This window comes from Prionailurus bengalensis, chromosome D2 (genome assembly GCF_016509475.1).
Source record: "Prionailurus bengalensis isolate Pbe53 chromosome D2, Fcat_Pben_1.1_paternal_pri, whole genome shotgun sequence".
Classification (NCBI taxonomy): Eukaryota; Metazoa; Chordata; class Mammalia; order Carnivora; family Felidae; genus Prionailurus; species Prionailurus bengalensis.
In genome coordinates, this window is record NC_057351.1 from 1,813,593 (window position 1) to 1,827,443 (window position 13,851).

The following is a 13,851-nucleotide window of genomic DNA, read 5'->3' on the forward strand; positions in this document are numbered from 1 at the left end:
GTAAGAACTTCCAGTGCAATGTTGACTAGCAGTGATGAAACCAAGTACTCTTTTCTTTTCCTGGTAGGGGACAGCTTTCAGCCTTGTATCATTGCATGTGATGGTAGCTGTGGATATTGTATAAATGCCCTACATAGTGTGGAAGAAATTCCCTTTTATATCTAGTTCCCTGAGTGTTCTTATCGTGAAAAGGTGTTGTATTTTGTCAAATGTCTTTTCTGTGTCAAAAGTTGATCGTCTGCTTCTGCTTCTCCTCTTTCTCCTTCTGCTTCTTCAATTAATGTGCTGTATTACGCTGACTGGTTTTCTTATGTTGAATTGTCTTCGCATTCCAGTGATAAATCCCTGTTGGTCAGGATGCAAAATCCTTTTACGGGATTTGGTTTGATAGTATTTTGGTGAATATGTTTGCATCTACGTTCACTGAGGATATTTGTTCATAACTTTATTTTTTTGTGATATCTTTATTTTTTGTGCTCTCTTTATCTACATTTGTAATAAATGTAGTGCTGGCCTCATAGAATGAGTTAAGAAGTATTCTCTTCATTTCTCTTTTTGGAAGAGTTTGAAAAGAATTAGTATTAATTATTCTTTAAATGTTTGGTAGAATTCACCAGTGAAACCATCTGGTTTTGGACTTTCTCTTCTTTGGAAGATTTTTTACTATAGCTTTAATCTCCTTACTTGTTATTCCTACATTGAAATTTTTAAAATTTCATCTTGAATCAGTTTAGGTAATTTGTGTGTTTCTAGGAAGTTTGTCAATTTCATCTAGTGGTCAATTTTTGTCATACCTTTGTTCATATTATTCTTTGATAATCATTTTAATTTCTGTAAGGTTAGTAGTAATTACCCCAATTTTGTTTTCCTATTGTAGTTTTTTGCTTATTTTCTCTTTTTTTTTTTTTCTGTGTTAGTCTGGCTAAAGTTTTGTCTATTTTGTTGATCTTTTCATAGACACAGCTTTTGCTTTCATTATTTCTGCTTTTTTCTATTTTCTATATCATTTATCCCCTTCTAATCTTTATTACTTAATTTTGCTAATTTTGAGATTAGTTTCTTTGTCTTTAATTGTTCATAAAGTCCTAAAGTTGTTATTGACTGGAGATATTCCTCTTTTTCCCTTTACAGCTATAAATTTGTCTCTGACCACTGCTTTTGCTTCATCTAACAAACTGTGTATATTGTTTTGTAGTTGTTGTTTTTGTTTGTCTCAAGGTATTTCCTTATTTCCCTTCTTTGACCCACTGGTTAAGAATGTGTTGTTTAGTCTTCACTTATTTGTGTATTTTCCAGCTTTTTTTTTTTCTGTTGTTGATTTCAAACTTAGTTCCTTTGTGGTGGAAGAAGATACTTTGGATGATTTTAATTTTTTAAAATTTGCCATGACTAGTTTTGTGGTTTAATATATGGCCTGCAGAATACACATTCTACTGTTGCTCGGTGGAATGTTCCATACAGGTCTGGTGGATATAGTTACTTTATAGGGTTTTTTAATTCCACTGTTACCTTATCAGTCTTTATCCAGATGCTCTATCCACTGTAAAATGTGGCACAGCTCAGGCTCTAACTTATTGTAGAGCTGTCTGATTGTCCCCTCAATTCTGTCACTGTGTGCTCTGTTGTTTGGTGCATATATGTTTGTAATTGTTATATATTCTGGATGAACTGATCCTTTTATCAGTATATAATGCACTTCTTTGTCTCTCGTAATAGTTTTGACAAGGTCAGTTTATCTAATACTAGTAGAGCCACCCTTGCTCTCTTTTGGTAACTATTTCATTACTATTTTAGATTTTGTTTCCATCTCTCAATTTGTGACTTAGACCTACAGTGAGTCTTTTGTGAACAGTATAGTTGGATTTTTAAAAATCCATTACACCAATTTCTGCTTTTTTATTGGAAAGTTTAATCCATTTTCATTTACATAGATTACTGATAAGGAAGACTGACCTATGCCATTTTGCTATTTGTTTTGTGTGTGTATCATATATTTTGTCTGTCATTTGTTTCCTTACTGCCTTCTTTTTTGTATTCAGTTCATATTTTTTGTAGCAACATGTTTTAGTTTTTTTTCTTTTCTTTGTGTGTATATTTTAAAAATACTATCTTTATGTTGCCATGGGGATTATATCTCAAATACACCTTTAAAACCACCGCTTTTAATGAATGTCAACATAACTTCAATAGCATCAAACATTGTTTTATACAGTTTTGCTCTCCTGTTTTTGTTGTTTCACAAAATACATCCATATACATCCTATGTCAAATCATATAGATTCCTAATTATTTTAAAACATTTTTCTTTTAAATCCTGTAGGGAATACAGGTGTAGTTATACACCAAAAAGATAATAATAGTGAATTTTATAATTGCCTTTGTAGTTACCCTTTCTGGAATTGTTTATTTCTTCATTTGCCATCACGTTGCTGTCAAATGTCTTGTTTCACCCTGCAGGACTTCTGCTAGCATTTCTCACAGGGAGAGGGTACTAGTTATGACCCCTTTGGGTTTTGTGTGTCTGAAAATGTATTAATTAATTTCTCCCTCATTTGTGAAAGAGAGTTTTGCCAGATATAGAATTCTTGGTGGACAGGTGTTTTTTCTTTATTTCAGTATTAAATATATCATTCTTCTGCCTCCACCTCTGTGGTTTATGATGAGAAGTCAGTCCTTAATCTTATTTAGGAAGCTTGTACTTGATGAGTTGGTTTCCTCTTCTGCTTTCAAGATTGTCTAAGAATCTGACAATAATGTCTCAGTGTGGGTCTGACTTTATCCTGTCTGGATTTGTTGAGTTTCTTGAGTTTGTATATTCATATATTTCAACGAATTTGTGGAGTTTACAGCCATTATTTTTTCACACATTCTTTCTACCCCTTGTTCCCTCCTTTCATCCTGGGACTCCCATGATGTGTCTGTGGATCTGCTTGGTGGTGTGTCATAAGTTCCTTGTGATTGGTTCCCATTTCTGTGTTCATTTTCTCTTTCTGCTCCCCACGCTGAATAATTTCTGTTGTCCTATATTCAGTTTGCTGTTTCTTTCTTCAGGTTGCTCAAATTTTCTGTGAACTCCTCAGTTGAATATTTTTGTCAGTTTTTGTATATTACAGGTTCAGAATTTTTGTTGTTCCTTTATAATTTTTATCCTTTTTTGATACTTCATTTTATTTATACCTTATTTTCCTGATTTCCTTTAGTTGTTGGTCCATATTTTTCTTTAGCCATTTAAGTAAATTTCAGATCATTGTTAAAGTCTTTCTAGGAAATCCTGTGTCTGGCCTTCCTCATGGATGGTATTTGTCAGTTTATTTTGTTCTATTATATGGGCCTTAATTTCTTTTTCTTTGTATGCCTTATGATTTGTTGTTGTCGGTACTGGAAATATATCATAGTGTTGCTACTGTGGAAATTAGATTTTTTTTTTAATTTCCCTTTCCTAGGATTTGCTGTTTTTTGTTTTTTGTTTTTCGTTTTAATTTTTGAAAGATGTTTGTCTAGTGACTTTTCCCAACTATTTTCATGGAGAATGTATTCAATATCATGTGTTTCAGCAAAGTCTCTGCTACTTAGCTTTTGTTCAGCTACTGTTTTTACAGAGTTTTCATTGAATACAAGGAGCTAAAACAACAACCACACACCTCTTCCTGTCTCCGCTGTTCCACTCTTGCCGAGTCTCTCTGCAAACACACACGCTTGTAGCCAGGCCAGCGCCCGAGTTAGAGATCAGCCTCCGGTGAGAGTGTAAAGTGTTCTCAGGTCTTTTCTGGATGTGCACCTTGCCCTTGGCAGGTGTGAGACTTTGTGAATCGTTCCTAATTCACAGTGATTCTGATTACCCAGGTTTGCCAAACAAAACCACCGCCTGATATCACCACCTGTGTCTATGGCTCTTCTCCCCAGGCCTGGGGGTCTGTGAGCTGTTACCTGGCCTCAGGCATCTGCAGGTCAGTGTGCCAGTTCTCCACTGTTCTGGAACGGTTCCCACCACTTTTTAGTCCTGGAACGTGTGGAAGAACCCCCACAGTGCTTCTGAGTAGGGCTGGCTGTGCTCCCCTGGGAGGCAGACCAGGGCCCCACACCGGGAATACAGGAGCTGTCTTCAAAACTGCTCCCCAGCTCGGGAGACACAGGACAAGGGCAAGTGAAAGTTTTCTTGTTACTTTTAGTTGTTTTTTTTCTTGATTAACATTGGTTTTGTGCTATAAACCATCGACTGTTTTCCAGATTTCTGGCAATGTTTTTTTTTTCTGAGAGTTCCTGCTTGCTTTTAATGTTTCTTCGGAGGGTGAGAAGCATGGAGCTGCCTGATCCAACATTTTACTGACCTCACTAATCCCCACCTGCACTAAAAAATAAAGTTTTGTAGGAATTACCACCATTGCCATTTTTTTTACATATCGTCGCTGGCTGCTTTTATGCTACAGTTAATTGAATTGTTGCAACAAAGGCCAGAGATTCTAGAAAGCTAGAATACTTACTGTCTGGCATGTTGCAGAAAAGTTTGCCGACCTCAGCGATGGGCTGTCGAAGGCCAGAATTAGTAAACCCCAAATAGTGAGCCGCCTGGGCAGCCCCCTTTTTTCTTTATTTGCACCTTCAAATTTACTGAGTCGACATTTGTTGAGTAATTAGCACGCACCAAATATTTTTCATCTCTTTCTGTGGAAATTTTACTTCAGTTTTATGGTTAAAAACGCTGAAATTCAGAATATTCCAGAACTGCTCCAGCCCAGCAAGCCAGTGAATCTTAGAGATGCCCCCAGGTGTGCTGGCCTCAGGGCCAAAGCTGTCCTCAGCTCACCCAGATAGTTGCATAGAAACATCCCTCTCTCTAACAAAGGGATTGGGTTTACACCTGACTTGTAAATCTGTGTAGGATATTAGGTGTATGACTATGCCGATTTGTGTCAGACAAGCTTGCGTGCTCACACATCATCCTGAGTGTCAGTCAGAACCTGACTGAGCCTGTGATGTCATTACTGCCCCCCGGCTGAGCACACCAAGTTCTCCAGTGGCCAATTTATTTTCCTGCTCTTTATTAACCCGGGCAGCCCAAGCCTGCAGTTAGATTTAATCATATTAATGAGCCTCCTTTTTATAGTAGCATAGATGGAGGTTAAGGTGTTTGTTTGTGAAATCGGTGATGATATATGCAGAATGAGTGTATTATTTTAGATTGTATTACATCATGTCAAGGTACAGAATTGAGCAAACTGAATGCAATACTCTGTGCTAGTTGGACCACATTCAGAAATACTATTATTTCCTTTATCCCTACCAAAGGTAGAACAAATTGTCAAAGAATCCCCAAAGTAGCTCTCACTGCAGTGGATGGCACTCCTAAGATCATCAGTGACTTTCATAAGGATTTTTATGACATTATTCTTTGATAGTAAGCTGTGAATTTGATTACTTTTCTGTTTTGTGTCTTTATTAATTACAGATATCTCCTAGCAATTTTGAGAAAAAAAATACAAAAAGGAAAAATGAGTGAGAAGAATTAACATTACACATGTTCCATTTCTGCTAACCTCCACTGTCTAAAAAGAAATTTCAGTAGAAGCAGCGTAACTGGTGAGAGGAGCATTGAATCCGTGGCGGCGTCCAGTCCTACTCACAGCCCGGTGATCGTGAACTTGCTATGTAGTGAACAGTGTGCTCCGCGTTCTTCGATGACAGACAGAATCTCTGCATTAGGCGTTGTCTCTTCCTCATTACAGTGCGGGCCATATGTGACTGCTCAGGGTGCGGGAATCCCCTCTGAGTTTAAGGAGGCCCCTGACTCCTGTGTGCCCCCTGCAGGTCCGTTCTGTACCTGACCCTGTTACCTGACCCCCAAGCCTACAGTGTAACTGTCCACTCGTCTGAGGCCCCTCGTTAGAGACTGTTTTCCTCAAGGCGTGAGTAGTTTTTGAATACCGTTTTCCTCAGTTGCCTTTGCTTAATATCTGGCACGTCGCAGGCCATTTTCAAATACCTGTTCAGGAAAGAATGTGATCTCTAGTGCTCATTCCACTCTGAAACACATGCACGCGCACACACGCGCACACACACACACACACACAGATAGGTGATAGATAGTTAAGTAGATAGATAAGATAGGTAACACAGGTTCATGGCTTCTGGTTGTATCAAAGTGTTTATCGCTGTTGTTGACTTTGTTTGGAGTCAACAGGCACGATTGATCTCATCGACACTAGCATCTGTATATCTGATGTCATTATCCCTGACACGCGTCAGCTAGTTTTTATGATTGCCTCCCATCACCACTACCCACCTCAGTGATCCTTAGTGTTCTGTTTACTCACCAAAATCAAAAGTAATTTCCCCAATGCAAGTCCATTATGAATTTGTAAAAGATGGTTTCTCCCAGAAGATAACTTCTATTTTAAATAGTCATTGAGCCTAGTTAAAGATGGCTTTGTACCACAAGCAGGTCTTGTTGTACAGCCAGTGGACCTAACAAGGCAAAGCATCAGGCTTCCAGTATTATCGTAACCCTAGGTTCCCTCCCTGAGTAAGGTATCGGTGCGCACACAAGAGATACATGGCACGTGTTGGGCTGTCGGTCACTTTCTGCTTCACATCTGTTCTCCTTCCTACCTTTGCTCAGGTGGGCGGCCCTGAGGGTGGTAGAGTGGCCGTGGGCCTGGTTCCATCCCCTTCCCTGGGCACGAGTTGCACCCGGACGGTTCAGCGCCTGCCTCCCAATATCCTCTCTTTTTCCTCTAAGGTGGAGCAGACGTGCTCCCTCTGCCTACTCTTACGCATTTAGGAAAAGGCACAAATTTCCCTGCCAAGTGGGAGAGGCCAGGTGAGGGTGATGAAGTTCACATATAGATTCTTCTAGTCATGAACTAGTGATATTTATTTTCTTCTAAATCTCAAATGATGGTTGCTGGAGCACTTCTTCTGAAGCCTACTTCTTAAGACAAACAAGCACCCGTGAATCAAAGTGTGTAGGTGGTTTTAGGTAAAAAAGTGAATATATTGGCTTTGACATCTGTGCTCTGTGGGTTCCAGTCTCCAAATTGTCTAGCTTGTGGTGTTTATGAGGTAGTGTATGTGAAGAGTTCATACCTAATTTATGTGAGTTCAGTCATCTGTCACAGAATGTGCTGGTGAACCAGAGGATGCACAGTCTATAGTCATACACACATAGAAAGATGACAGAGGGATGACAGAGACTACAGAAAGCAATTTCTGTATCTCTTCCATCTCTGCTCTCGTTTAGCTATACAACGTGGGAAGAGACAAAGGTATTCTAAACGTGATTTTCTACCGCCGTGTGTACACAGATGAATCCCAGAGAAATGCTTTTTCTCAGAAATAGTACTTGTAAACAAAATCTTAAAATTAGACAAACAGCAGTACACTGTGCAACAATTTTGGTTTTTTCCTTTATCTTTTTTTCCTAATCAGTGAGCAAAGATGACTCATTCAATCAGTGAGTCTTTTCAAAGAGTATTAATATCAAAATTATTATAGAGTTTGATTTGTTCAAATTCAGTTCCTACAAAAATTAATGCTAAAGTCGTGACGATTCTGAATATCAGAAATTTACAACCAAATATATATGCTATTCCTCTGTTTCCACAACAGAGCTGATTTGGGGGAACATGAAATGTAAAATTTTATAAATCAGATGTGCTTCATAACCATTTCTGTAAGAGAAAGATCCTCTCGTGACTTCTAGAAATAAATATCACAAATATAAAATAACTAAATAACTGCCAGACCAGAGAAATTTGTATTCTCTTTTTCCTTTTTTTTTTTACAACTAAGGAAGGAAATAGTTAGAACTAGCCTAATTGGATGGCAAAATATCCATTGAAATAATGTTTCATAAAGTGAATGATTTAAAATGAAGCAAATGGATGCAGTTTTTGGATGTGTAAGTGTAAAAGATGGCCACTGTGGATGCCTCATGGCTTCCTTGATAAAGCCACAGCTGGTCACCCTGACAAGTGGAATATATGTAATTTTTTTTTTCTTTTTCAAAGTTTTATTAAATTTCAGTTAGCGTTCAGGGTAACATAGTTTTAGGTGTGGAATTTAGTGATTCGGCACTTCCATACATCACCCAGGGCTCTCACAGCACATGTTCTCCTTAACACCCCATCACCTGTTTCCCCCCACCCCCCATCCTCCCCATCAACCCTCAGCTTCTCCTCTGTAGTTGAGTCTGTTTTCTGGTTTGTACTGGAATATGTGTAATTCTAAACTGAGGGTGGTCAGAACTCCTTCCTGAGCTCACATTATGGATGGGTTCATTTCCCATTTGGAAACATCTTTTTGTTTGGGGAACTGAAGTGTCTCTTTTCTGAGCTTACATCACATTGTGTGAGGGACCGCATGTAAGTAATGTCAACATTGACCGGGGTGTCATTCTGTCTGTGGCTGACATGGCGGGAAATATCTGGGACTTGTCAGGCACATTCGCAAACCTGCTAAGTGGGCTGGTCTCCAGTAGTCAAGTGAGTATGGCTGAATTTGTTTTAGTCCCGAAAAATGAAGCTTCCGTTTGAGTTACCCAATCCAAAGACAGTCAACTCTCTACTCTGAGTACTTGAAGCAATTTACATAAATTAATATATGATAAAGTTAAGCTTTTTATTATTCCCACTTTATAAATGAGGAAACTCAAGTCTACTCTGTTTAACCCAAGTCACAGTCAGTGGCAGAATCCAAGATGAAAAATTCTGTCTGTTCCCAAGAATTGTGTTCTTTAGATACTGACATTTTATATAATTATCAATTTAAGTACATGCGGTCTGCGGTACGTTCTTTGCTGACCTCACAAGACTTCATGCTGACAAGAGTTTGTCTGAAGTTTCATTTTCAATCAGTCTACGTTAGTATAAATCAAACCAGCGAGGTGACCCCGCTAAATAAAGATACTATAAAAAGAGGGAATAGATAAATAAATGGTTGGATGGATGGAGAGACAGAGATACATAGGTGCATAGATAGATACGGAGATAAAAATAAAATCAACCAAATTAGCAAAAGTGTAATTTGGCATGTAGAGAAACTCTTTTTTTTTTTTTTTTTTTTTTTTTTTTTTTTTTTTTTTTAAATTTTTTTTTTTCAACGTTTATTTATTTTTGGGATAGAGAGAGACAGAGCATGAACGGGGGAGGGGCAGAGAGAGAGGGAGACACAGAATCGGAAACAGGCTCCAGGCTCTGAGCCGTCAGCCCAGAGCCTGACGCGGGGCTCGAACTCCCGGACCGCGAGATCGTGACCTGGCTGAAGTCGGACGCTTAACCGACTGCGCCACCCAGGCGCCCCGAGAAACTCTTTTTAACTTAGGAATCCTACAATGCAAACATAATTACCTAAGACAAAAAGACTCCATCTGCTTCTTAAGATAGATTTCTACTTCAGGCTGCTTACATGTCCAACTTGGATCAACATCTAGGAACGATGGGAAATATCATTAACGGAGACGTTTGTAAGCAGCAGTAAGTCCAGTACAGAAGTCTGCATGTCCGTGTAAACACAGTGTAGACGCTGACTCACAGGACAACGGTGCTTACGGATGTGTTCTGCTAATGGAGCAAAGCATCATCTCCGACTTTAATGGTGACACTTTAAATCCTTCCCCACTCGAAAGGTAATTTCTTTCGCTTAATTACTTTTGCAGGACTGTAAGGCACTTGGGCTTTCTCCTCTAAATACAATTCTTTGCATTAATTCTCCACGTTTCTGTCAAGGTTAGTTAAGTGTCTTTCCTCTGGTTCTTTATGTAATGTAGGTAATGACACTGTTTTATTTTCTATTTGAAAGTTCCCTAAAAACTAAATATCAATCCCCAGCACACAAAGACGCACACACACATACAAACACACACTGGCCTTTTTATTCAATTGGTTAATTTGTTCATTAAAATTGACTCACAACTACACACACACACACACACACACACACACACACACATGCCTGGCTTTTGTAAAACTCTATTTTTCATTTGTACTTGATTTTTATGGCTTATTGTTTCCCACGTTTGACACTTTTATTTTAAGCAGGAAAAGCAAGTTGGTAACTTGGACCAAAGGTACAAGATTTGTATCACTCTGAAAGATTTTCCCAGTCCGAATACGTACCGTTTCAGTTCTTCTTTCTAGGGAGCGTTCAAATCTCTAGGGGAAAGTGGACCCCACATACTTTCTAATTTCTGACTGAGTTCACCTGAGTCAGAACTCTAAGTCAGGTGACCAGGTTAAGAGTAGAGACACCAAGCAGGGCTCATACTGGGGTACCCACTGACGGGGCTGCTGGGCCCCCACTCCCACCCTACTTTCAGGTCACCATTATTGTCGCTGTTATTCAGATTCTCAGCCCATCCTCCCACATCACCACCTCCACGTCCACCACCACGCACACGTGCACATACACACGGACATGTACAGACACACATGCATACAAACACATGTGTGCACACGTGCACAGGTGCAGACACACATGTGCTCGTGAACACAAACACACAAACACATGCCTGTATACACATGTGCACACACAAACACAAATGTGCACAGTTTTTCTGTGCGTACCCACACATGGACAAATACACATAGAGCACACACAAACTCACACATAATATGTGCACAGGAATATGCAAACACAAACACATGCATATGCACAAATACACGCCTTTGGGCATAATAGGGGTAATCCCACTGCTTCCACTCATGAAATCATTGAGAATAATTGAGAAAAATGGTTGTATAGGAATAATATTATTGGCAATGAACTCATATGTTTGGGAAGGGTGTGCCTACATCTTACTAATCTTTGATTTTAGAAAGTTTATTTAGAAGATTTAGAATTTAGAAAGTTAATCCACCAAAAAGTACACTATTCATAGGGCGCCCATGAGCATCAATGTTGTAATAAATCTAAAAATCCTAGAGCAGGGGCGCCTGGGTGGCTCAGTCGGTTGGGCGTCCGACTTTGGCTCAGGTCATGATCTCGTGGTCTGTGAGTTCGAGTCCTGCGTCAGGCTCTGTGCTGACAGCTCAGAGCCTGGAGCCTGCTTTGGATTCTGTGTCTCCCTCTCTCTCTGACCCTCCCCCATTCATGCTCTGTCTCTCTCTGTCTCAAAAATAAATAAACGTAAAAAAAAGTAAAAATCCTAGAGCAATAATCAGGGTGTCATAAGGGCTTGATTCATACTGAATCTTTCCTTCTTGTTCCCTTTACAAAAAGTAAGTGGTATACTCTGATAGAGCTGTTTTAATTTATAATTTATAAACACTCATGACACTTACTACCAAAAGAGATGTATGGTTTAGTCCGTCTTATTTTACAGTTCAAAGTTTTACTTAGATTTACAGGGCACCTTCCTCCCATAGAAGATCTAACACCTGCCATCAAAACACGTTGTTACTTGAAATTGAAAAGTGGAATCATTTGATTACACTTCTGTCAACTTAAAATGGTTAGGAGGCAGTGAGTAGGCAGAAGCCTTTCCGTGGGATCAAAGAATTACAATTCAGGGAAGGCAGATTTGGGCGGCACCCAGGTTGTACCCCACTAGGGAGCGAAAGTCAAGGAGGGTTAAGGACAAAAGGGGGTGCTGGTGTGAGATACTTACAAAGAGTTTTGATGGCGTTGGTGGCAGAAAAGTGTCTTGACTGAGCACGACTGGCCCCTGAGGCTTTGCTATGCCAGACCTTTACTGTCATGAGTTGTGGGGGTTCCTGTGGTGCTGCCATCCGTTTGAAACCCCCCGACATAAGTGACTCCATTTATTTCTCCTTTCCCGTATCAAAGTGCACGAGGTCTGTCACATACATAATATTTGACCGTTTAGCAGTTTACTTAAATTATTAACATAGATTAATCAGATTAATTAATTACACTTCTTACTAGCACTAGACCCATGAGTCAAGAGTCAAGGATTTTGTTTTCAAATCTGTCACTCAGCCCTGGGTTTTGGGACAAAACCCATATTTGCTTCATTCTTCCTTAATAATGTAGCATTGTTTTCCTAGATGTGATAGAAATTAAATGCACTGTTTGAGCTTCATGGGTTCTAGTCTCAAATCAGAGAGAAAGAGTTAAAAAAACAGAGAAAGAGAGGAAGGGAAGGGGGGAATGAGGGAGGAAGGGAAGGAAAGAAAGGAAGGAGGGAAGGAAGGAAGGAAAGGTGAAGAAAGCTGAGTCAAAAAGGATGTTTTGTTGTGTGTGTGTGTGGACGTGCGTGTGTGTGACACATGACAATAAATGATAAATGTCACATCACGATCATGGACACTATCAAATGCTGGGCATTGAAGATAGTTGGAGACAATGTCCCATCTAACCACAGCAGCAGCTGCTAAAATTCATGGCTGTCTAGGAAGGATATGAGTAGATATTCTGATTTTTCAAGGATATCAGAAAATAAGATGGTGTGTGAAATACTCCAGTTTTAAATTCTGGTAACTAATTCGATTATTTAAAAATGCAGTGATGACTTTGTAGCAAGCAAATATCTTGTCAGCCTAGAGAGTAGCAGTTGGTCATCTGTGCAAATTCAGCTTTCTGTTTGATACTTGAATTCTCTTTATAACACCACAAAGAGGTGATTGCTGATGCTGGAAAAAAATATGGATGGAATTATTCTTTCTTTGGCAAATGCTTTCACATTCTCTAAAAACAGAATTATTGTGCCTACCAAAATTATGAATCTTTGTTCCATCTCTTTTTTTAAAATTTTTTAATGTTTATCTATTTTGAGAGAGAGACAGAGCATGAGCAGGGGAGGGGCAGAGAGAGAGGGAGACCCAGAATCCAAAGTGGGCTCCAGGCTCTGAGCTGTCAGCACAGAGCCCGACGAGGGGCTCGAACCCACGAACTGTGAGATCATGACCTGAGCCGAAGTCAGAAGCTTAACTGACTGAGCCACCCAGGTGCCCCGGTTCCGTCTCTTAAAGTAACATGGAGGAAACTTGGTAGTTTTGGAGCCATCGCATTCCTGTCCCCCCAGAGCTCCCGAGTTTCCTCCGTTTACGTCATGAGTATTTCACACATGTCGGAGGACTTCCTTCACCGTCCTGGGCCATCTTGCGTGTGCTCGGAGCCGTGCGGCCAGAATACAGTGCAGAACACTACTCGTGGGCCTCCTACCCCAGCCAGCTGTGTCTGCAAGTAATCTTTATGTATCTGGAAATATCTGAGGATTCTGATTAGGTCCTGCATCCGTCATGTTAAGTTTTTCTTTTAACTTTCTGGAAAACGGTATTTGCTAAGAAGTGACCGAAACAGCACAATCGCTAGAGATACCCTGAGCGTTCTCAACAGCATTCTGCGTTTCTGTCCTCACTGACTTTATTTCACCAACATCTTCTGAGCTCCACTTCCCCTCTCTTCTCCTGAGTGGAATAAACATATTTTAAGCAGTTTCTTCCGTCTAGCATGCCAGCCATCATCAGCAGTTTGGTCCACAACTGTGGGAAAGCACCGGGTGTCCCTCCTGTGAGCTCCCTGCACTCCTGCAAGGCCACTGGAGCGGTATGTGATCTCTGGGACGCCACCTTCCAGCACCTTCCCTATCGTCCCTTCTACACCTGTGCGCGACCGGAGCCCGTGATCTCAGATGGGATGCTCTTGCCTGTTGCTCGTCTTGCACTTTTCTGCCCAGGCTATTCAGACGGTTATCTTCTGTCGCAGTATCTGCTTTGGCATTTAGCAGATGGGAGGTGCAAAGGGCTGAAGGCGGGAGGCGAGATACTGGGTGAGGGATTCCCTTTTTTCCCAGGGTCTCCTCGTCTAGTCCAGTGCAGTGCTGGCAGCTTTTGTCCTCAGGGCACAGCTCACTGCGTTCACAGCCCGCCTTTATTTGAACAAGGTATTTAACCC